The sequence below is a fragment of the Solanum stenotomum genome, chromosome 2, assembly GCF_019186545.1.
Source record: "Solanum stenotomum isolate F172 chromosome 2, ASM1918654v1, whole genome shotgun sequence".
Classification (NCBI taxonomy): domain Eukaryota; kingdom Viridiplantae; phylum Streptophyta; class Magnoliopsida; order Solanales; family Solanaceae; genus Solanum; species Solanum stenotomum.
In genome coordinates, this window is record NC_064283.1 from 13,116,766 (window position 1) to 13,143,309 (window position 26,544).

Below are 26,544 nucleotides of genomic sequence, written 5' to 3' on the forward strand. Positions count from 1 at the left end.
GTAATTTTCTCAAGGGGTGTGCCCAAACTAAAAAACGTCATAGGAAACCTACGGAATAATAGTTTAGGTTGGTTGTTTATTGGAAATTGAGTTTGATTATATGGAGAAAGTTGGTAAGCAGGAATTGTGTCCTTGTCATGATAGGGACATGTATCATGAGCTTGGTAGCGCATTGGAAGGATGTGTTCTTATGGATGAAGATTATAAAACCTTGTTGTTATTTATAGAGAAGGGTAGATTTGCCTATGGTGGTTATAGGCATAACCCTAGTTGTACTTATATTGAAGTTGAAGTTGACCCGCTTTATATGAATTTATTGGCTAAGACTAAGCTAAATGTAGCATCATGTGTTTTTAAAGTTAATGATCTGAACGGGTTGCCTGTGTTCATCAAGTATGAGAAAGATAGGGAGTTGGAGATCCATGGAGTTGAAAAGGATCAGGATAATGTTAGGGAAAAATACAAATTGTGGGAGAGTTCAAAAGGTCTAAAGGATAAAGTGAGAGAGAATAGGGGAATCTCCATTGTTGAGAAGCAGAAGATGAAAGATGGGATTTTGAGTAAGAAGCAAGGAAATAAGGATAGGGAGTTGGAGATTCATGGAGGTGAAAATGGTCTGGACAATGTGAGGGTAAAATACGAATTGTGGAGTTCAAAAGCTCTAAAGACTAATGCCAGAAAGAGTAGGATGGAAGATGGGATTTTTCCATGAGCTTTTATGTGCCATAGGCCTTTTAAGTGCGCCTTAAATGAGCCTTTGACAACACTGATTTGAATGAGACACTGTTTTGATTATCGATGAGTCTATGACCATCAACATATTTGGCAAGTAAGTTTTTTGTTTCTCTGTGTGGCTTTCAGACCTTAGTTGCGCAGACTCTTCACTTTTAATGTTGCACCCGTGTCGGATTCTCCAAAAATCCACTACTTTTGGCGAATTCGACACACACTTGTTGACATTTTTGAAGAGTCCATGCAACATGGTTTTAGACTTCAAAAGCAGTTATTCCTTCCTAGAAATGTTTTAGTTGTTCCCTTTCTTGGAGTCACAACTTGTCCACTTACCTCACATGACTTCTTTTTGATGAGGTCACTTGCCTTACATGACTATTGTTTCCACCGACACTTCTATGTGAGTAAACATTATATTGTATCAAAAGTTACATTGGTCATGCCTTGTTCTTACAAAATGTTGAGTCAATTGAAAAGGTACAACAATGATAGATGGGAACTTTTAAAAAGTAAGATCTCAATGTTTCCCTTTTTAATTGACGCCTAGTGGAAATAAAACAATAGAAATGTAGAGAAACAAATGGAGAACATACTCTACTATGAGTTACATGAAAGTGAGATTAAAAACAAAAAGTTAAAACTTATTATCAATCAGAAAGTAAAGATTTGCTAGCAACTTCAGTTAATTTTTTGGCAAAAGAACAAGGCAAGAAATTATTATTAAGTTGTCTAAATGAGAGAAGAGGAATCCTATGGAACTGGGTACTATCTTAAAAGTGTGAACATAAATTTGAAATCAAGGTATGGCCTGAGAAAAATTCAAAATAGAAGAGAAACATTCAAAATGCAAAAAGATGCCACGAAGTGGAAAACAAACCGCAGGCTATTAACCTACCTTTATGGAGTGATAGAAGGGATTTCCCATGTCCATTTGTAGAGCTAGATGGTAATCGCATCTTAATGTCTTTCCAGAGCTTCTTATACTCCTCTTCATTGTAGGGCGTCATCAATAAATTCAAAACCCCCTTCCTGTACCAAGAATCTATGATTGTCGCATCCAGCTTGATACACAAATTTAGCAGCCAATGGTTACAAGAATTACATGGTGAACCAAAACTAAGAGGTAACATAAAATAAAAGAGGAACCAAAAGAACCAGTGAAAGTAGCAGAAGAATTGAAATCATACATTCAGGCAGTGTTCCACTAAAGGTACAAAGGGGTTAGAGCTACTGCCCCTGCCTACCTCTGCACCTATATTCTCAAGGATTTCTACTTTACTTTGGAATATTGCCTCCTTAAGAGCTTCATAAAGAAAACAACAATTATTACCAAATGAAGATTTGAAACAATGATATCTTCACACACACAATTTTTTGCACGAATCAAATAACTTACTATCAGAATCTTCTTTAGGTTCAATTTTTACTTCCGCATCCATGAATTTGCTGTCGTTCTGAATCTTCTGCTCCTCACTAGGTATATGTTCACATCAATTATGTGCTTCCAGTTATCTAAATCCCTACCCTCGTTTCCTCACTTCTTACTCAAAATCCCATCATTCATCTTCTACCACTTACCATGTACAATCATCACATCAATTCTAATTTCTATGATTCCTGTTATCTAAGTTCCCATCCTCATTTTTCGCCTCTTACTCAAAATGCCATCTTTCATTTGCTTCTCCTTTCCAGGTACAATCTTCACATCAATTTGGTGCTTCCTGTTATCTAAATCCCTATCCTCATTTCGTCGATTCTTACTCAAAATCCCATCTTTCATCATCTGCTCCTTAATAGGTACAATCTCCACACCAATTCTTTGCTTCCTAATGTCTAAATCCCTATCCTCATTTCCTCACTTCTTACTTAAAATCCCATCTTCCATCCTATTCTTTCTCGCATTAGTCTTTAGAGCTTTTGAACTCCTCCCCAATTCATATTTTTCCCTAACATTATCCTGACATCTAGGGTTATCCCTATCACCACCATAGGCAACTCCACCCTTCTCTATAAATAACAAGATTTTATAATCTTCATCCACATGAACATATCCTTCCAATGCACTACCAACTCATGATACTTGCCCTTATCTTGACAAGGACACAATTCCTCCATACCAACTTTCCCCATATAATCAAAAACTCAAATTTCCACTGAACAACTAACCCAAACTATTACTCCCTACAATCTCTAGGTTTCCTATTAAGCATTGGTTTTAGTTTGGACATGAGAAAATTTCCACTAAACAACTAACCCAAACTCTTTAAAATCAAGAACAAAAAATCGCTGAAATGGAAGTAATCTGAGAAGCAGACAAACTCAGCGGACCGGAGCAAAATCGAAGAAGAGTGTAAAATGCTGCCTAGATAGTTTAATTGAATTTAATTATGTTTTTTTTTTCAACAGAGGGATGTCCATGTATAAACTTCAAATGGAAAGCTACAGATTCAAGAATGGCACAACTGATTCTGAAATAAGAATTATGCACCTAAATGAAAAGGGAATTGCATTGTCCATGTAACTTGGAGCTGTCATGTCTTTCATGAAGCTATTCTGAAGTATCCACTACTTTTTCTCGTTAATCTTCTTCTTGAGTGACCCACTTAGTGCTGCGTTCGTTTTCGTTCACTCCTTCATTGAAGCAGCACATCCCCATGAAAGAACAAGTTTCGTTGTAGTTAGTATCTCCTACAAGTTCTTGTTTTAATGCAGATACGTGTTCCATTTCGGGAGTTGGAGCACTGCCTTAATTCTTCATTGTTTCTTTCTGCTGATAGTCGTCCAACACTGGAAGCTCTTTACTGAAATGAACATTATTCTGCTCCTCTACAGAAACATCTTGGGAATCACTTTTATCCGTGCTGTTAGATTTATGTGCTGTTCTGGTCTCTCCCATCACTGGCAACTCTGGTTTTGGAAGCCTTAGACCAGGCAAAATTTGCGAAATGCTGAAAGAACTTCTGGTGGCATCACGAACCAATTCTTTCCCTGAAGATTTTTGTCGCCATGCAGCACCTCTGACATAAATATCTACAGGTCCATCTAAATTGTCAGTGGAAATTTTATCCAGCTCCTCATGCTGATTTGGTACTTTCTCTTCATATTCAACTTTATCCAGCTCTTCATGCTGATCTGATACTTTCTCATCATTTGATACTTCATCTTCATATTCAACTTTATCCAGCTCTTCATGCTGATCTGATACTTCCTCATCGCTTGATACGTCATCTTCAGATTCAACTTTATCCAGCTCTTCAAGGTGATCTGATACTTCCTCATCGTTTGTTACTTCATCTTTTTCGTCAGAGGAGAACTCACTAATACCATTAGAGCCATACTGCATCTCTTTACCAGGAATAGCACTCAGCAAACTATCCAATACACTGAATGTAGCATCACTACTAGCTCTAACGAGATCTTTCCATGGAGACTTCTTTGGCAATTCTATTTAATAGCTGGCTATCTCGTTTGAATTCCAAACTCTGCTTTGCTTCAGCTTTAGACAGCAAAGTATGTGCCTCACCATCTTTAACCTCTGAAGGTGCTTTACGCTTTCTGTTTGAGGGCATCATCCTTCCTTCCTTTTGTATATCTGTAGCAAGTCGTGATTCCTTGGATAGCAAATTCTGAATAGCTGTGATTGCTTCCAGGGTTGGATCTTTGAACATAGTGTTTCTATCCTTTGCACCGGTCACTACATTGATAATAAGGTTTTCATCATCGTCATCCATTTCTTGGTCAACAAAATCTTCATTAGCCTGAATAGCTGTCATTGCTTCCTGGATTGTATCTTTTACCATAGTCGTTCTATCATTTGCACCAGCCAACACATGGAGAATGAGATTATCATCATCTCCCATTTCTTGGTTGACTAGATTCTTGTCATGATCAACTGTGCCATTTAAGCTTTGAACTTCCTTGATAATTTAAAATATCTAGGGGTTTTCTCATATTTCTCCCTCTTAAAAATTCTGTTCAAGACTGAATTCATAATATTCAGCTCTTTCTCATCCATTCCACCATCCTTTGAGTCATAACTACAAAGTGATTTGTGCTCGTCTGTATAAGTAGTAACAGAGTGCTCTTCACAATCACAAAAATGGATAGGTAAAGAAGGAACTTCCACTTGCTGAAAACTGTAGTTATGCTTACCAGTTCCTCTAAGAGACACTGGTTTTATCTTTCCTAACTTAGGGAAGTAAATCCGAATCTGCGCTTCATCCAACTTCTGACTTTTCAGGGAGTCCGTCATTTCAGATGAGTCGAAGTAGTGGCAATGTAGCATCTTTTTCCCGCTCACATTTCAAATGAAGAAAAAAGTGTTTCTGAAAAGTTTGGGTAGGGATTTGTTGGAAGAAGGAAGTAAATCCAAGTAAGCAAAGCTGCGGCCTTTGGTTCATAGATTCCACTTTTCCGAGTTGTGGTGTTGAAAATGTCTTCTTCAAATCCTCAGCCGTCACACTTTCGCCTAAACCACCAACATATATTCTTACGGTTTTCTTCGTTGATGTTTTGCCTCCTTCGCCCGTTGCCATCTCTGCCGGTGCTGCCATGTCCAACGCAATCAAGCTCCTTGGTCTGAAACCTTTGAAGACCATGCTTAACATATATGCTGGCAGCAAACGAAGTCCAGTACTTACATCAATGTTTTCTACTAAAAATTAGGCTGGTTGAGTCAAATTTGGGTGGATCAAAGTCATGACAATAAATGAGTACGTCTAACTCAACTCAAATTTGTTTAGGTCAAAATGGATTGGATTAAAACAATTAGGTATCGAGTTAGTCAAGGGTCATAATTCATTCCGTCCAATTTTTATTAAGTTTTAATAGCTTTATTTATTATTTTATAATGTTTTAGTACCTAATAAAATAATTTTTTTTATTATTATAACTATATATAATATATTAAAAAAAAAGTTTTTTAGAAATATTTTGACTAAACTTCTCAAAGATCAATTTGGGCTACCTACTAATCCATATTTTAATGGGCTGAAATGGATTGGGTTGAGCTAACAAATGGGCGGGTCACTAACCAATCCAAACCTAAATGGATTGAATCTGGTTAGATAGATTGAATTTGATTTTACCACCCCTACCGATGAGTTCGGGGAATATGAAAAAACTTGTTATGAGACCAACAATTAGCATTAAATTTTTACATTTATAACGTCGAAATATTATTGTGCGTGTGATCAGGGACGACTCAACATAATTCGAGGCCTAAAGCAAAATTTTAATTAGAGGCCTAAAATTTAAATAAATTTTATCTGTATTTATTTATTTTTCTAAATTTTTAGATGTAAATTATTCTTAATATCTTTTTTATAAATGATTTTTTCAAATACTTTTTTAAATTATTATTTTTAAGCATGATTTTATCAATTCAACATTGAAAAACATCATTATTGAGACAATTATTATATGAATCGATAATATAGTTCTATAAGTAATAAGTTGATAAATTTTAAATAAAGATAAGAGTTAGAATCATATAATTTGATTCAAAAAGTTGATAACTTGGTATAACTTACTTTAATATGAAAAGTTACGAAGAAATAAGAGAATATTTGTAATTTACTTTGTTCAATACTTTTCGACTATTGATTCATATTTTTGACAGAATATTACTCTAACTATCAAAGATTTGAAAAAATAGAGTGCAAAAGGAGTTAAAAAGGATAACTAATGTGAGTGTCAGCAAAGAAAATATAATATATATATATATAAATGTACTTTTTATAATAAATAAAAAAATTTCATGAAAAAATTAAACATGATTTTTTATTTATAAAAATTTGAGGCCCCCAATAAGGCATTGGCCTAAAAATTTATAGGCAAGAGCCGGCACTGCGTGTGATAAGTTTTTTGTTGTAGATTTATTTGCAAATTTACAATAATTTTTAAATTATATTAATACAATAACGAACTAAAATTACTTATATTTTTTTATCAAAATTTCTAACTAAATCAGATTAGATAAAAAACATTCTCTTTTAATATCACAAAATAATATGCGATAGTATTGAAATTCGAACAGAAATTAGAAATTAAACATAATAAATATTATAAATTATACTTGATATTTTTAAAAATAAATAAAAGGAAAAAAAATTACACTAATTATATGTTAATTCATGTAACGTGCACTCTTTTATTGTAGGCTAATAAGCGGATGCAAAAAAAATGAGATTTCATACATCTACACCATTCCACATTTATTTGAATTTATTCCGTTCATTGTTCACATATATTTAAGGTTACCTCATTTATCTACCTACTTTATTGCTATTTCTATTCATAATTACTAAAATTAAATAGTTGATGTTTAACACTATACAAAAACACATAATTAACAAGTCAAGTATAATATTCTTTTTGTCAAATATAAAATGTAGATAATTGTACAAATTTTTTAAAAAACGAACAAAATATTCCGTACATGTCAACTATTCTGATTTCGTTTTATTTTTTTCACAATCAATGATGATCTTTATCATTTGCTACCATAGTTAATATTTAAGAATAGGGTAAATAGTGATTTTAATTATTGATATAATGTGTAATTATAGTTTTTATCCGTGTATTATCGTACTTGTCGTTCTAAATATTTACCAAACTTAATGTGATCACTATTGTACCAAATTGATTAGAAATAGAGATGCTAACTCCAATATTTCATCTGGACAAGGGAGCTCTATTGACAGAGTACACACTTCGTCTGATAGGTTCACCTTCTCTGTCTGTCTTGAAAACTTTTCACAAATGGATCATGCACAACAAAAATGTTATCGACCAATAATTGAAATATTAATCTTTGGGTTTCTTCTACCAACAGTATAATGATACGACATGAGTTGAGCTTAAATAAGGAATATGGACAATGAGTATTCATATAGCCGACCCTAAGGCATAATAATTGTTGCTGGTTTTCTTCCATTGCTTGTTTTTATGGCACACATTGACATTGGGAAATGGGGAAAAGTAACAGCTTCTAGGAAGATCCAGGCATCGTCTGGAGACATTCTGCATCCTCCCAAGGCTGGAATGCATCTTGCCGAGTTAGATGCTGAGATATTGAAACAAAATATACTTTTAGTATAAGCCACTAGCTTCTGCAGAACATGCAATAATGAGAACATAATGGTGAATGAAAAATTTTCATGTTTTTATTTGAGATGAAAGGCAGTAATTATCCTTTGGTGTCCTTGTTCTCATTCCATTGGTCAATCTTGGTAACTACTGAAATTCCATTGGCTCAAACCTCAAATATACATCAGAATTTTGACGATAAGATACATGAACGTAGAATTTAGATCTGTCATCCTTGCTGATCCTTGAAAATTTCGAGTCAGAAAAGTACATTTGAGCAACCAGGTAATGTTTCATGTTTTTTTGAGGTTAAAATGCAGTACTTCCATACTTTAAGAGGCAAATGACCGGTAATAGGAAAATAGCAACCATTGGTTCAAGGAATCTGAAGATAAGCAAGCTGATTGGTGGGAAAAGGGTATTTTATACTGTGGTTTTCATTATGGAATGAGTGAGAGGAGATTCACATGCATGGTCACTGCAAGGAGCATGTTAAACACAGAAAAGAACGGAACATTCATTGAAGTCAATATATCGTAGGGAATAGCCTTCACCTCTAACCAAAAGAAAAATCCACGCATGATGTTCAACTTTTTATCTTTGTCGTGATTGGCCATTTTGATTGCCCGATTGACAGCTGCATTTTTGACAATAAAAATATATTAATAAATCGCTGTTGATATAGCGATCACATCACTGATTGGGATACAAAGTGGTACAGAAAATAGCAGAAATAAGAACATCAATAGCCAATATGATAGTCGCAACTAGAAGGTTTGATATTCCCAAGAAATTCAAGTAGGCAAGCAATCAAATGGTAATTTTTTCTCTTCTGCAACACAAACTATTGAAAGCTAATTGGGAACCCTGTTCTTGTTGTTCAAAGACTACAAAACTCGAAAGAATACCCCAATTAAATAGAAAGGCCTGTAACATAACACAAATGCTAAACAAAGCAGCTTAAAAAAGCTTAAAACTATTCTAAGATTCTATGAAATCCAACCTGAATTACATAGAAGCAAACCCTAATTATGCATCTCTTATGTACAATCCCGCTACATCCACAACTCTTAATTCTGGATAAACTCTTAATTAAATTTGTATTGCCTTCCTCGATCAATAGGATTTACAAACAAGTGTCTCTATCCCTGTTTCTTACCTTCTCAAGTAGATTTTCCATCTTCATAGTGAGGATTATAACTTATTAACATAGTAAGATAAATTTTCACATAGAAGACAACAACAACAAGCTCAGTGTAGTCCCATTAGCAGGGTCTGGGGAGGGTACAATGCATACATACCTTACCCCTAAGGTAGAGACGTTGTTCTCAAAAGACTCTCGGCTCAAGTAACACACATCACAGTAGTTAAAAGGAAAACATAAAGAGGACATAAAAAATAATTGAGAAAGCATACATATCATTCAAAAAATAGGAACGATAACAATAACCAACTAATTTGATAATTGAAGCACGGTAAATAAGGAGTAATAAAATCATAAGACAGACAACTACGAGAAAGATGCTACTACTGGTATGAACAGGAAACAAGTACAATACATCAAACTACCACCAAGCCTATCCCATCCAAAAATGAGACAATGTTCAACTACCTACTAACCTTCTAACCTAATCCGCAACCTCCATAACCTCCTATCTAAGGTCATGTACTCGAAAAGTTGGAGCTAAGTCATATCTTGTCTAATCACCTCTTCCAAAAAGGCCTACCCCTACCTCTCCTAAAACCCATTACGGCCAACCTCTCACACATACTCATTGGGGCCTCTGTGTACCTCCACTTCACATGCCCGAACCATCTGAGTCTTGCTTTCCTCAACTTGTCCACCATAGAGTTCACTCCCACCTTGTCCGGGAGATCTTCATTCTTACATACATGCACCTCAACATCTCCACCACTATCATCTTTTGAACATGAGTTCTTAACGGGCCAATACTCTGCCACATACAACAGTCTTACATAAAAACATTATTCCCTTAAAATAGCATCTTGCATCAATACTTCCTAAAATATCACGTGCTCTCCAAAAGTATCCAAAAGTATACAGAAAATAAGGAGGTGTTGTACTCTGTTGGAAAAGAGTTCTCAACTCCCTTGAGCGCTTTTTTTTATAGTTCATATTAACGTCAATGAGCTCTTTCCCATGTCTTAATTTCCTCCTATTCCTCCAGAAATCCATTGTAGTAACAAATCTCAAATAATGTCTACCAACCGCTGACTATGCGCCAAACATATTCCACCAGATGCATTGCAATCTATTTATATGATTGATATGATCACCACCCTATTTCGCATAAAGACCTGCTCATTTTAATTTTTCTATGTTTTTCAAGTTCTCAGTATAGTTCCTATGCAACTGTCCAAACAGAAAGGAACACTTCTCCTGGTGCCTAGACAGCCAAATTGAGAAGTGAGAAAATTCCAGTTCTCTTCTTACACTAACCTATTACAGAATGATTTTAAGGTGAAGCCATCTTTTACTCTTTATTATTCCTATCTCAAGGGAGTTCAATTACCCGAGGATGAAAAGGCAAGACTACAAGCCTTCCGCATTTCCATGTCTCTATCCATGAGTGAAACTTTTACCGCTTTAATATTCCAAGTAAACTACTAAGTTCACCGGATACCTAATTTATGATGGTCGTGCTCATCTTGGACTTGGCCATGCCTTTTGGGTCGATCAGGTTCATGCAACACCAGCATCATTGATGAATGAAATGAAAACAGGATGATCAAAGGGATATGGGAGTATTTTGTGATAGAAAGATACCTATTAAAGTGAAGCAAATTTTATTAAATAGTTGTAAGACCAATGATGCTATATAAGAGTACATATTGGACCTCTAAAGTCCAAGATTTCCACGAGATGAGTCCGGCAGAAGTGCATCTATTAAGATGGGTGTACGGTGATAAAAGATTAGACCAGACGAGAAATGATTACATTAAAAAAATGTTACAAACATCACACATCCGGTAAGGGAAGAGCATTTCGCTTAAACTGTGGTTTATCATACGTCCGACATCCTCCAAATGAAACCGTCGGTAGGTATGGAATCATGAAGATTAAAGGTGTTTAAATGAAGTAGGCTCAAAAAATCATATGAAAGGAAATTATCTTTAAAAAACTATAATCCCTTAGGATCCATCCAAATTCAGCATTAAAATAAAACACAACAGATGTAGAAGATCCTACCAACTTGTGGAGAATAAAGTTTAAAGTTTAGTTATGTTGTACTTACATCAAAGCCAGTGTTTACAAGGAGTCTTTTAGATCTGTTTAGAGATTTGTACACCAGGCGAAAGATGAAGAGAATCTCCAGTGTTAACGAATCACAAACTATTGAATATTGGAACAAAATTGGGTCCATAAGAATCGTGAATAGTTAGGACACGTATAGCTGACTCCAAAAAAGGACAACAACAACAACGTACCCAATGTAATCCCACAAGTGGAGTTTAGGGAGGGAAGGATGTATGCAGATCTTACTCCTACCTTTGTGGGGTAGAGAGGTTGTTTCTGATAGACCCTCGGTAAAAGAAATGTTATCGAAGCAGGATTGCAAGGAAAATATAACCACCAAATAACGAGATACAAAACAAATGAAGCAACAAATAGTACCACAGAAGAATAAGAAACTACACTATTACTAAATAATACTACCAATAGTGAGAAGAGGATAGAGGAGGCTAGCCCCCTATATCTCCCACATAATGCGTGGTAACATCTGGCTACTTACTAACCTTCGCTCTAATCTTCCACCTCCATACCTTCTTATCTATGGTCATGTCCTCAATAAGTTAAAGGTATATCAAGTTTTGTCTAATCACCTCCCCTGGTTCGTTTTTTCTTTTTTGAAATTGGTAATGTTGTATTCCTTAACGTTAAGGATATCTGGAGACCTCCAAAATTTGCTAACAGAGAGTAAAACACAAAGCTAATTACTGTGAACCTAGCAAATCTACTAATTGTTCTGCTTCTTCTATACATTCCTCTTTACACCAAAAATAAAAGGAGACAATACATTTCTCTTTGACCTTCTGGCTGGAATTTGTTTTATTCTCAAAGCATCTTTCATTCCTCTCCTTCCATATTGTCCACCAAATGCAAGCTGAGATCATTCTCAACCATTTGTTCTGACTTTTGCTTCTTCCTCTCCGGATCCAACAGTTAAGTCAGCAGTGTGTTCTGGCATAGTCCAGTTGCTATCTGGGAGTTTCAAAAACAGGGACCAAACCTGGGTTGTGATACAGTTTTTCTACAGAGAACCAAAGTTGGCATAGTCAATCTAGGTCTTTAACGCAGTCCCACTTCCTTCTTATACAGTTTGTTTACAGAGAACCTTCCATCCTCAGTGTGTCTCCGCTTGATTGTATCAACCCTTTGAAGTCATTGAACACTTGTAGTAGTTCTGCCACTCTACTTATTCCCTTAGTTGCGCGGACTCTTCACTTTTGATGCCGCACCCATGTCGGATTCTCCAAAAATACACTACATTTGGCGAATCTGACACGCACCCGTTGACATTTTTGAAGAGTCCGAGCAACATAGTTTATTCCCAATCATTCAAATTCCTCCTAAAGGAAATATCCCACCCATTGGCCCAACTTTCTACTATAATGATATCAAGGTTGCTACAAAAGGAGAACAGACCAGGAAAAGCTTGCATAAGGGTCTCTTGTCCTATCCAGACATCCTTCCAGAGTAGAACCGACGTGTCCATTGAAATAACATCCTATGAATAGATTCTCAGTGAGTGGGTTGCCTCTCACCTAAATTGCTCAGACTCTTCACTTTCGGTGCCGCACCTGTATTGACACGATGTGAGTGTGGGTGTGGGTGTGGTATCCATACCCGATCTGGTCAACAGGTTTTGGGTACTTTGACCAAATTCGAGGGAAAAAATCTAGACATTCAATTTAAATTATAATTTTTTCCTATCTCTATACCATGAAATCACCCTGCATCAATAAGTACCTGGCTTGGTTCTAGGATGTCAATTTAGTAATGCTAATGTACCCAACAGGAGGAGGTAACATGTAATATGTAAACAACATAGTAATTGGTTGCCTACACTGAAATGCAACTTAGTGAGGACAATTTCCCTCTATAATTTGACTGGCACCTCTTTGTGAGTATATATTATACTGGACCAAAAGATATATTGGTCATGCCTCGTTCATATAAAAAGTTTAGTCAAACTAAAAAGGGATACATTGATCTATGGAAACTTTTAAAAGAAAGATCTGAATGTTTCCTCTTTTTAATTGTTGAGAATATCATTAACTTTAACTAATTATAAAAGTGTGCAAGCTTTTATAATTAGTTAATGATATTCTCAACATTAATTAACTAAAAACACAAACTACTCTTCCACACAAAGTGAAAGTAAAATCATAAAAGTGAGATGGAGATAAAAGAGTAGAGAAAAACAAAGGAGAACATACTCTACTACCAGCTACATAAAAATGAGAGAGCAGGAATTCTATGGAATTGGATACTATCTTAAAAGTGGTAAAGATTTGCTAGCAAGTTCACTTCAATTTTTGGTGAAAGAACAAGGCAAGAAACTATTCTTAAATTGTCTAGATGAGAGTGCAGGAATTCTATGGAATTGGATACTATCTTAAAAGTGACTACATAAATTTGAAACTAAGGCATGGCCGGAAAAAAATTCAAAACACAAGAGAAGCATTCAAAATGCGAGGAGATGTCACGATTCTGGAAAACAAATCGTAGGTGGTTAACCTACCTTTATGGCGTGATAGAAGGGATTTTCCGCGTCCATTTGTTGAGCTAGATGGTAATTGCATCTTAATGTCTTTCCAAAGCTTCTTATACTCCTCTTCGTTATAACGCCTCATCAATAAATTCAGAACCTCCTTCCTATATGCAAAATCTATGATTGTCGCATCCAGCTTGATACATAAAATTAGTAGCCAATGGTTACAAGAATTATCATGGAGAACCAGGACTAAAAGGTAACATAAAATAAAGGAAAAAGGAGTGACCAAAAGAAATAGTGAAAGTTGCAGAAGAATTTAAATCATACATTCTGGCGATGTTCAACTGAAGGTACAAATGGGGTAGAGTTACTGCCCATGCATTCCTCAAGAGCTTCAAAAACCAACTGACAATTATTTCCAAATGAAGATTCAAGACAACGGTATCATACACAAGGTTTTTTGCAAGAATCAAACAATTCTTACAATCCGAATGTTCTTTAGGTTCTATATTTACTCCGGAATCCATGAATTTGCTACCATTCTGAGTCTTCTGCTCCACACCAGGTACAATCTCCACATTAGTTCTTTGCTTCCTGTTATTTAAATCTCTGTCCTTGTTTCCTTGATTCTTACTCAAAATCCTATCTTTCGTCTTCTGCTCCTTACCAGGTACAATCTTCACATCAACTCTGTGCTTCCTATCATCTAAATCCCTATCCTCGCTTCTTACTAAAAATCCCATCTTCCATCCTACTCTTTCTGGCATTAGTCTTTAGAGTTTTTGAACTCCTCAATTCGTATTTTGCCCTAACAATGTCCTGACCATTTTCAACTCCATGAATCTCCAACTCCCTATCCTTGTTTCCTCGCTTCTTGCTCAAAATCCCATCTTTTATCTTCTGCTTCTCAACAATGGAGACACTCCTATTCTCCCTCGCATTAGCCTTTAGACCTTTTGAACTCTCCCCCAATTTGTGTTTCTCCCTAACATTATCCTGATCCTTTTCAACTCCATGAATCTCCAACTCCCTATCTTTCTCATACTTGATGAACAGAGGTAACCCATTCTGATCATTAACTTTATAAACATATGATGTTCCATCTAGTGTAGTCTTAGACAAGAAATTCATATAAAGCGGGTCAGCTTCAAGATCAGTATAAGTACAACTAGGGTTATGCCTATAACCACCATAGGCAAATCTACCCTTCTCTATAAATAACAACAAGGTTTTAAAATCTTCATCCACATGAACACATCCTTCCAATGCGCTACCAAACTCATGATACCTATCCCTATCTTGACAAGGACACAATTCCTGCTTACCAACTCTCTTCATATAATCAAAAACTCAAATTTCCACTAAACAACTAACTGAAACTATTACTCCCTAGGTTTCCTATGATGTTTTTAGTTTGGGCACACCTCTTGAGGAAATAACTCTCTCTTAGGAATTAAGAAGTAAAAATATCTGAACCAAGCGACCTAATGTAAATGTTACCTAAATCTGAAAATTCTGCAATCGTAAGAATCTGGAAGTAAACAGTTGCCAGAATCTGTAAACCCTAGACGGAATGAAGTTGTAATCACCACACAACACACCGAAAAAAGGTTGGAATCACGTGTCGATCTTCTCAGAATTGAGGGGTGACCCTGTTGGAAAAAGAATCTTTTCGGCAAACTGATCGAAAGATGGCTCACGCACTGGCGCATGAGACAATAGCAGCTATAATCTAACGGCTTTGAATGGCCCATGAGAGCATGGGCTGGCCGTTGGTAGCGTAGCTGATTGGGTGGTTTTGATCACGGTGGTGGTACAAGTCTCGTGGTGCTGTTCGTTTGATAACAACACCTCCGAAATTAAAGATCTGTTCGGACAGCCAAGAAAAATAGCTTGGGGGGTGGGGGGGGAACGTGTCCAAAGTTTTTCTTCCAATGTCGGTGGCCTTAAACCAAGATCCGATACCATGTGAAACGGAAGAGAAAATAAGAGAGAAATCAGCTTCATTATTCCCTCAAGCTATTGGGGTTTATATAGCTAAGTTTTAATGTCTTCAAAATGGAAGAAAATCAATACCTAATTACAATATCTTTTGTCCTTTTCTAGTCATAAAGTAGCAAACAACTTTAGAGTTTCCAAAACATGCTTTCATCATGAAAGCATAGATCTTTTTTTATAGGAACGATGAGAGCACATATGTAAGGGACAACCAGTTCATGTACACAATTTCAGGAGACCTTTTTCTTTTTTCTACATTTCTAGAGCACTCATGAGATTTCTGGTATGATGGATATTTAAGATAGATCATTGATTGCTCTTTTTAAAAGAATGACATTTTTGTTTACAAAGCTTCATAAGGTATGCACAACTCTTATTTCCTTTCGCTTTGCTATCACTTAAACCAAGAAGCCAAGTGAAACAAATAGAATCTGCAAACGGGGTTCCTTCTCTTCCATAACATACAATAACTCCAAAAGTGCACTAGAAAACTTAATCAAGTCACTTAAAAGGCCATTGAAAACAAGTATAATTCAAAAGCCCAAAATGCCCCTACAAGCCAAACACCCAATCTAAATTTAATTCATCTCCTATCTCAATACTGTGAAATCACCTTGCATCAAGAAGTATGTAGCTTGGTTCTAGGCTGTCAATTTAGTAATGCTGAATTGGTACCCAAGATGTGGATGTACCGTGTAATAAGTAATCGATGCAAATAATGGGTTGCCTACACTGAAGCACAGCTAGGTGAGGAGAATCACCCTCCATGAGCTTTTATGTGCTTTAGGCCTTTTAAGTGTGCCTTAAATGAGCCTTTGACAACATTGATTTGAATGAGACACTGTTTTGATTATCGATGAGTCAATGACTTTCAGCATATTTGGAAAGTTTAACTCTTTTGTTTCTCGGTGAGGCTTTCAGGCTTCAAAAGCAGTAATTCCTTCCTAGAAATATTTTCTTTGTTCCCTTTCTTGGAGTCACAACTTGTCCACTTGCCTTAAATGACTTCTTCTTTTTGATGAGGTCACTTGCCTTACATGACTATTTTTTCCACTGGCACTTCACTGTGAGTAAACATTATATTGTATCAAAAGTTAAATTGGTCATGCCTTGTTCATACAAAATGTTGAGTCAATTGAAAAGGGAAACAATGATCAATGGGAACTTTTAAGAAGAAAGATCTGAATTTTCCCTTTTTAATCGACTAAAAACACTCTACTCTTCCACATCTAGTGGAAATAAAACAATAAAAGTGTAGATAAAACAAAAGGAGAACATGCTCTACTACGAGCTACATGAAAGTGAGAAAAAAAAAAGAAAACTTTTTATCAATCAGTTCAGTAAAGATTTGATAGCAAGTTAGTTCATTCTTTTGCGAAAGAACAAGACAAGGAACTATTATTAAGTTGTCTAAATGAAGAGCAGGAATCCTATGGAATTGGATACTATCTTAAAAGTGACAACATAAATTTGAAATCAAGGTATGGCCTGAGAATAATTCAAAACACAGGAAAAGCATTCAAAATGCAAAGAGATGCCACGATGCTGGAAAACAAACCATAGGCTATTAACCTACCTTTATGGAGTGATAGAAGGGATTTCCCACATCCATTTGTAGAGCTAGATGGTAATCGCATCTTAATGTCTTTCCAGAGCTTCTTATACTCCTCTTCATTGTAGGGCCTCATCAATAAATTCAAAACCTCCATCCTGTACCTAGAATCTATGATTGTCGCATCCAGCTTGATACATAAAATTAGCAGCCAATGGTTACAAGAATTATCACGGTGAACCAAAACTAAGAGGTAACATAAAATAAAGGAGGGACCACAAGAACTAGTGAAAGTAGCAGAAGAATTGAAATCATACATTCAGGCAATGTTCCACTGAAGGTACAAAGGGGTTAGAGCTACTGCCCCTGCGTACCTCTGCACCTACATTCTCAAGGATTTCTACCTCACTTTGGGATATTGCCTCCTTAAGAGCTTCATAAAAAAACAACTATTACCAAATGAAGATTTGAGACAATGATATCTTCATACACAATTTTTTTTTGCAAGAATCAAATAACTTACAATCAGAATCTTCTTGAGGTTCAATTTTTACTTCCACATCCATGAATTTGCTATCATTCTGAATCTTCTGCTCCTTACCATGTATAATGTTCGCATCAATTATGTGCTTCCAGTTATCTAAATCCCTATCCTCGTTTCGACGCTTCTTACTCAAAATCCCATCATTCATCTTCTGCTTCTTACCATGTTCAATCATCACATCAATTCTATGATTCCTGTTATCTAAATCCCTATCCTCGTTTCCTTGCCTCTTACTCAAAATGCCATCTTTCATCTGCTGCTCCTTACCAGGTCCAATGTTCACATCAATTCACTGCTTCCTGTTATCTAAATCCATATCCTCATTCTGTCGCTTCTTACTCAAAATCCCACCTTTCATCTTCTGCTCCTTACCAGGTACAATCTCCACATCAATTCGTTGCTTCCTATTGTCTAAATCCATATCCTCATTTCCTTGCTTCTTACTTAAAATCCCATTTTCCATCCTATTCTTTCTCGCATTAGTCTTTAGAACTTTTGAACTCCTCTCCAATTCGCATTTTTCCCTAACATTATCCTGACCCTTTTCAACCCCATGAATCTCCAACTTCCTATCTCTCTCATACTTGATGAACACTGTCAACCCATTCTGATCATTAACTTTAGAAACATATGATGTTCCATCTAGCTTAGTGTTAGCCAAGAAATTCATATAAAGCGGGTCAGCTTCAACTTCAAAATAAGCAAGTCTAGGGTTATCCCTATCACCACCATAGGCAACTCCACCCTTCTCTATAAATAACAACAAGCTTTTATAATCTTCATCCACATGAACACATCTTTCCAATGCACTACAAAGGTCATGATATATGTCCTTGTCTTGACAAGGACACAATTTCTCCATACCAACTTTCCCCATATGATCAAAAACTCAAATTTCCACTAAACAACTAACCCAAACTATTACCCCCTACAGTCTTTACGTTTCCAATTAAGCATCAGTTTAGCTTGGACACGAGAAAATTACTCACTCTTTGGAATTAAGAACAACAAATTGGCTGAAATAGAAGTAATTTGAGAAGCAGAAAAGCTCACCAGGCCGAAGCAAAATCTAAGAGTGTAAAATGCGGATTAAGAGATGACCTCGAGAATAACAATTAATGTACTCCCTCCGTCCACAATTGTTTGTCAGGTAAGGTCATGCACACCCCTCAAAAAAAATTTAATACGATATGTAATTTGACTAATATAATCCTATTATATCAAGAATATCAAAAGTCCACATAACTTTTCAATTGAACTATACTGTTATTAAGGGTAGAATTGGAAAAAAATGACTAATTATTTCTTGATTGTTTAAATTGACAATTAATCTTGGACATCTATTTTTAGTATAGCTATCAAATAATTGTGGATGGAGGGAGTAATTTAAATTACTATATTTATTGAATTTAATTATGTTTTGGAGTGCAACCTTTCCTATTCTTGTGAAAATGAGAATGATTTTAACCTTATTAATTACTCCCTCCATTCCATAATAGCTGAATTCTTGAGTCATTTTTTATTTTTCAAATTAATTTAATTATTTAATTTTCAAAATTACTTTTAGAATGTTCTTTCAATTTTACCCTTCATTTGGATTTTCAATGTGATGACTTCAATAAATTTGACAGTAATTAATAAGGGTAAAAATAGAAAATTATATTCAATTTATGTCTTAATCTACTTTTTTTAAAGAGTGTGAGACACCTCAAAAATTCAATCAGTATGGAACGGAGGGAGTAATAATTTTGGTGGGTAAAAATTGAATGTTTAGCGTGTGTTGTCATTTCAAATTTTTGAACATTGAATTGTATGAACGAAATTAATAATGGATTTTTGATCGTAAAAGAAGAAAACCTAAAATGATGACGATGTCATCTGTCACTTAAAAAGGCAGAATCATGTTGTGTACTGTTGATAGACTATTCAAGAAGTAAAATGTTAGAAAAAATGGAATGAGAAATTTCAAAATTATCTTTGGTCATTCAAGATACTCACACTTACTAAATAGCTAAAAAAGAAAAGAGACAATTTTCTAACTTCTTAATTACCGTATAAATGATTTGAAATGAAAATTATATATAATATAAGATGAGATGTAATAACGCCTACGTGGCAGCACAAGAAAAGTTCTCACATTTTCAAATTTTATATACAAACTAGGGAGCGTAGCCGCGCTTCGCGCGAATGTTAAAATATACGTGTTAGAATCAACTTTTTTTCTGATTAATTATATGTTCACTATATTATATTGTCTGACGTTATCATTATCTCTTGATTTAATTGTAGGAAGAAGGGTAAAAAATATCCCTAATTTTTTGTTTAATAGGTGGCTCTATCCTCAATTATACTATCTGGTCATTTATACCCATCATCTACAAACTTTTGATCCGTACTCTTCAATTGGATAGAAAACTCTAAATCAAATGAAATTACCCATTTTAAAAAAGAAATAATCCATCATTCATTCTTAACTCATTTCCGATCTCTAACTATCTTAACCCAAACAAATTAAATTCATGCCCAATTCGTCTAAGTTTATCTTGTAAGGGATAGTAATGATAGTCATGAATGTACTTGATGAACATAATGCAAGTCCATTATATTTTAGTATTTGAATTTAAAAAAATGATGAATGCAATGGAGCATGTAAGGATTCTGTTATCCTCCATTAAAATGGAATATGAAGGGTGTGTTAATTTTATTAATGTATAATATGAAAAGGTTAGTCAAATATTGACAAACACATAACCACATATTAGGCTAATTTATAAGATTAGAATTAATATCAAAATAAGCTACTATTATTTCTTAAAATTGAGAATTAATTATAGAAAAGGTAAAATAAAGTCTTTTATATTGTGAGTTATGAGCCTGTGACTACTAATTAACAAATTAAACAAATGTAAATTTTCATTTTTCTTTCCACTTTTTTAATTGCAATAAAAAATGAAGAAAAATCAAATAAAAAAGATAATATAAGATTGATAATTAATATCATACCAAAATTTTAGAAAAGAAATCAACTTAACAAAACAAAGCAAAGCAATTTTCTATAGTACTTTCAACATCCTATCTTTTAAAGAATGAATGTGAAAAAATATTCCATGTTAAATAAAAACAATCAATTTTACTTTAGATTATAGAAATAACATAAAATAAATAAGTAATGAAAAATATATGATAATTGAAAGATATGAGATGTAACCCACTTTTTTCTTCTCTAAAGTCTCTTTTTGGTATTTATTTGTTGGAACTTATGTGTTGGTTGGTTGTATTTTCTCAAATATTACACCTTATTTGAATGCTTATTATTTGTTATATTATATTATTAATTAAATATATGTTTGTTTTAATTGTTCTATAAATTTTATTGTATCATATTATTTATATTTATTGTTAGATAACGACAATACAAATAATATATATAACTGTAAATTGATCATCGGATAGTGAATTTGAAAGGATAAAATATAAAATAATAATTTGAATGTACTTAATCGTCATAATGTTAACAAAAAAAAAACAGTCATAATCTATATATAATAATAAAACTGAATATGAAAACGATGACGTGACGCTCTCTAAGACTTGAATCCTATTTATCTTTTTTGTGATTTTTTTGGCACTTTTTTAATTTTAAAAGACATAAAATTTTACTTCAAAATTCTACAAAACATTAAAGTGCCATTTTAAATTTCTATCGTCATTAAGGCTATTAATATCTTTTCCTAAAATGGAGATTTACAGAATGTTGGAAGTGGCCATATTTATTTTGTTTCATTATTAATGTTACTCTTCTCTTTTTTATAATATATTTCTTAATTTCTTCTTTCACGCTTTATTTATATTATTTATATCATTTCCTTAAATCACTTATTTTCTTTTCTTTTGTTTATGTTATTTATAGTATCATTTTCTTAAATCACTTCATTTTATTTTTTTATTTGATGTAAGAAATCTATATCTTTATATAATATAAAGTTATTTCTTTTATCTTCTTCATATTTTCCTTTTATTTATTTTTAATGTATCACCTCTATAACTTATATCTACTAAACTTCCTCTCTTAATAATATCATTAACTCCATGATTTTTAAGTTTTCATGTTCATAACCCCCAACTATTAAATTATAAAATTTAAGATACCTTATGATATTTCTTCATTTTGTGTCCATATAAATTCACAATTTTAATTTATTCACAGAGGAAAAAAGAGAGAGGAGAAAATGATAGTAATAAATTCAAGGAGGTATTTAAGGAAATGAAATAAATGAGGAAACTTACATTTTTTACTTGAAAGAAGATGGAAGAAAGAGAGAGAGGGTTTTGATAAAATTGATCATCAACTACTGAATTTGAAAAGACAAAATGTAAAATAATAATTTAAATGCAATTTAACGCCATAATTGTATAATAATTATTTTTATGATTGGAGAAATGAAGTGAAGAAATTTTATAGGAATTCTAAATAAAAATTTGAGAAAATGGTTAAATTATTATTCAATCGATATTAACATTCTATATAATTACGTGATTTTCTTCCTTATTTAATACTCATAACTATGTAAAGAATTTTAATAATGGATATATTAAGATAATTTTATTTAGAGAAAAAATGACAAGAGATGTTTTTTAAGGAAACAAAATAAATAACAATAATGAGGAAATTATATTCATTTTTTGTTTAAGGAAGATGAAAGAAAGAGAAGAAGAGGGATAGATTTGAAGAAATGTAATAAATGTCAATAATTAATAAGGAAAGACATAAAAAAATACAAGTTTTTCTTAATCAAATTTTTTTAAAAAAAAATCAAAATCCCGAGAAAAAGGGATAAATAATAATATTGTCCAATAAGACATGTCACCTTACTTTTTTTATCATTTAACTTTAGTATTATATACAGATATAGATTTTTAGCCGAAGAAATGATCTAAAAAAATTAAAATGATAAATTAAATTCTGATAAAAAAAAGTAAAATAAAACGCATATAAAGTTATAATACCTAATTCCTTAAGTTAAATAAATTCTTAAAAAAAAAAACACAAAGAAAGAAAAATGAATGATTTAAGTATTTGTCACGATCCAAAAATGGACGTGATGACACTCGTCTTATCCCACCAAGACAAGTCAGCCTAAAACTCAACCATTATAATAAGATGCTGAAATTTTATAATCAACTCAAAAATACCCCCAAAAATCTGGTTGTCACGTGTACAAGTCTCTAATGTGTTATAACAAAGTTGAAAGAAAATACAAGTTTCAAATGACATTGTTTCTAAAATAAAACAAGATCATAATTAAGGGGAAAGAAGGTCCGCTGAAATGACAAGCAACTACCTCACAAACCTCCACAAGAAGCCCCAGACAAGGAGAAAAGAAACTATCACAAAGGTCCGAGCTAGTAACCTACAAAAAAAATGTAGTAGCAAGGGGTGAGTACCAAACCACACGGTACTCAACAAGTAAACTTCTAAACACAAGCTAAGGGGATAAAATACGGGTACTCCTTACACACCAACCGAACCTCCACAACTACAACCTGCATAAAACCAGTCCAACCTAACAGTTCACCGTTACATAGTAGCCAACTCAACAACAATCACTTTAACAAATTACATATCCTCAACAACAAACTCAACATTCATCAATCACAACTTCCACAAAAAGGCATTCACAAATATCAGCAAGATACAAGATCAAGTTCATCAAATAGAGGTAATCAAATATCAAGTACTTTCCAACTACCAATAAAACACAAAATCATCAAGAATGAAGGATGTCATGGGATGCAATGCAATATGACACCATGAAATGATATGCCTCAGAACACCAAGTACTCTCTCAACTGTAAATACATGATACTCCTCGAAAATACATCGAGAGTTCATGACCTATGGGGGACTCGCGAGGTCCATATACCGTCACAGACGATCTCCACGTGTCTGTGCGGATGATCTCAACGCACTATTATAAATCAAACAAATTTTGCACGGACGATCTCCACGTGCCCAACTTATACTCAATCTCATGTCAATGCATGTGCAGAATATGATTTCAATAAAAGGGATGATGCATCTCAATCAAATATCAATATGATATGTAATCACCTCAGTTATCACCAGTATACGGTTCAATAAAGAACACAATCACACATAATAAATCAAGTCAATAATATATCAGCTAATGCCCATATGCTTTGGCATTCCTGGATTACAATCCGCATTCTATAGTAATAAACTTTTTCCTTTATAACATCGGTACTCTTACCATTGCCCTTCACCAACAATTCTCAATACATCACACACAAACAATTAATCACATTGCCTTTTATTACCCCTTTTTCATTATTAGAATTAATCAATATGGACAAGTCAACCCATCACCAAGTTCCATTACCTCCAAACACATATTACAAGGAAATACACGAATTCCTTACTTAACAAGGGTTTAGAAATCCACTTGCCTCAAATAACCGAACAATCACTCCGAGACTTGAGCCTTCCCTTTTCACTGAGATTCCAAATCAATGCAATCTATTCAAGTACATAATAACAATAAGATTTCGAAACTAACAACACCCATATTACCATAGGTTTAGCCTAGACCCAAAAACTCATCCCAAACCTCAAATCAAGTTCTTAAGTTCCAAGCCTAGGGTTAAGTCTAATTTCCTCCAAATATCATAAATCTAATGGTATTCATATTATACAACAGTACACCTATTATTCAATTACATTCACCCCATCTATAAAAATCGAGAACTAGATCATACCTATAAAAATATATTTCTACGATGAACTTAACCCATCAAATAGTAACAACTACGTAGAATTTACACCCATACACCTTTCCTGTAATCACTTTAGTTTGACCAAGGATTACCAATGATTAGTTGCACTCACCGTCCAACAATTACTCCAAAACTATTGATCATTGATGCCATATTGATATTCCACTGAAATTGGCATACTGCCAAAGGATGCATTAACATTAACTTCTCCAAAGCTAACTAATAACATATCACGTAATCACTATATAATTATTAACTAATCATTATTCAATCACTTATAACCCTGCAAATTATTTTTCTTAAATCACGAACAACATATATGATTTGAATTCAACATTGAGGCTACACTTTATCCCTCCAATATTAATAATAATAATTACTACTATGACCCTCCGTTAATTAGGAATTAGATTATCTACAACATATATCAATTTGAAAATGATTACCTCAAGGTATTGCTCCTATGCGACGACGCCAGAGTATTCCCCCATTTTTTTTCTCAGCTTCTTGTTTTTAGTCTCACGTTTAGGTCAGTTTTATTCCACCTCTTTCTTTTCTTTTTTTTTTAAAAATTAATTGTGTATTAAAAGTAATAATTCCTACTAATCTATTTAAATATTTCAGACTTGGCCCATTATTATTAATAATAAATAAATTACCCGCAAATTAATTAACTATAGTTAAATGACTATTCAAAATTGTAAAAAGAAAGACATTTCGGGTCCGGGTCATTACAGTATTAATGATGAGATAATTGAGAAATGGAAAAGAGATTTAATAACATTAATGATGAAGATAATTAAAATATGACTACCTTAAATATAAAATAGTAAGGTAAAATATGACTACCTTAAATATAATGGACTTACCCACTATATCTAACACACACAAAAAAGACAAATTCCTTTGAAGTGAAATCCTATCAATTAATAAATACAAAAATAAAATGTAATTCTAACATTTGAGTTTACTTTCTATGTTTTTTTACTTATTTGAATCATTTAAGATTTTTAATTATTTTAGTAAACATATATAATGAAATGATCCTAACTATTAAATACTATTTGAAAACTTGACAAAAATTAATTGTGTCCCTGAATATTACTGAACAAATGTGTACCGGAGGGATCTCAATATATATACACACGTGTTCATTTATCATGGTATTATATAATATAAATTTTAGGTTTCTTTCTTGTAACTAATATATTTGCATGATATCTTTTCCCCAATATGTTTATACAACATCCTAATAATCTAAATATTGGATATTTAATGTTACATAATAAACTCATTTCATGCGAGTAATCATAATATATGTTATTAGAAAAAGAACACCTATATATACATAATATAACCTATTAGAAAAAAAACATATCTCTCTCTCTATATATATATTTGTTCATGAATTAACATCATATATAATGGTGTAATTATTATATATTAATTTTAACTAAAGATGCATAAAAGAAAAAATAAAATAGAAAATACTTTTAAGAAAAAATAAAAAAGAAAGAAATTAGTGAACAAAGAAGTTGAAAGAAATAATGTCAGCATTAATTTTGGCTCTTTTCAAATGAGAAAATAATTTTTTCCTTATCCTCCTCCTAATTTGATATGAATTTCACAAATATATTAATTTTTCCTCCAAATAATTCTTCCTTATTCTCCTCTTAATTTGATATGAATTCCATAAATAGATTGATTCTTTCTCCAAATATTCTTCTTGTCCTTTGAACAATCTACACACTTATAAATTTCTCAACCAAATGAATTTTTCCCCCAACAAATTTCTCTTTATAGGAAAAATTATAGTTTAACATCCTTTCAAAAAGTCTTTTATTTTGAGGAGGTACACTTGTTGCATGACCTTTTTTGATAAACAATGTGATATCTAGAAATCGATTGACGTGAAGAAGAAGAGGCGAAGGAATTTCTCAACCAAATGATTTTTTCCCCCAACAAATAGTGCAACATCCTTTCAAAAAGTCTTTTATTTTGAGTAGGTACGCTTGTTGCATAACCTTTCTTTATAAACAACGTGATATTCAGAAATTGATTGACGTGAAGAAGAAGAGCCGAAGGAGTCTATT

General features: G+C 33.4%; 2 pseudogenes; both read right to left on the bottom strand.

Moving 5' to 3' along the window:
• Positions 1 to 18,755, bottom strand: part of LOC125855649 (uncharacterized) — a 50,635-nt pseudogene extending 31,880 nt beyond the window's left edge.
• LOC125855648 (protein REPRESSOR OF SILENCING 3-like) lies at positions 2,534 to 5,285 on the bottom strand (annotated as a pseudogene).
• Positions 18,756 to 26,544: the final 7,789 nt, after the last annotated feature.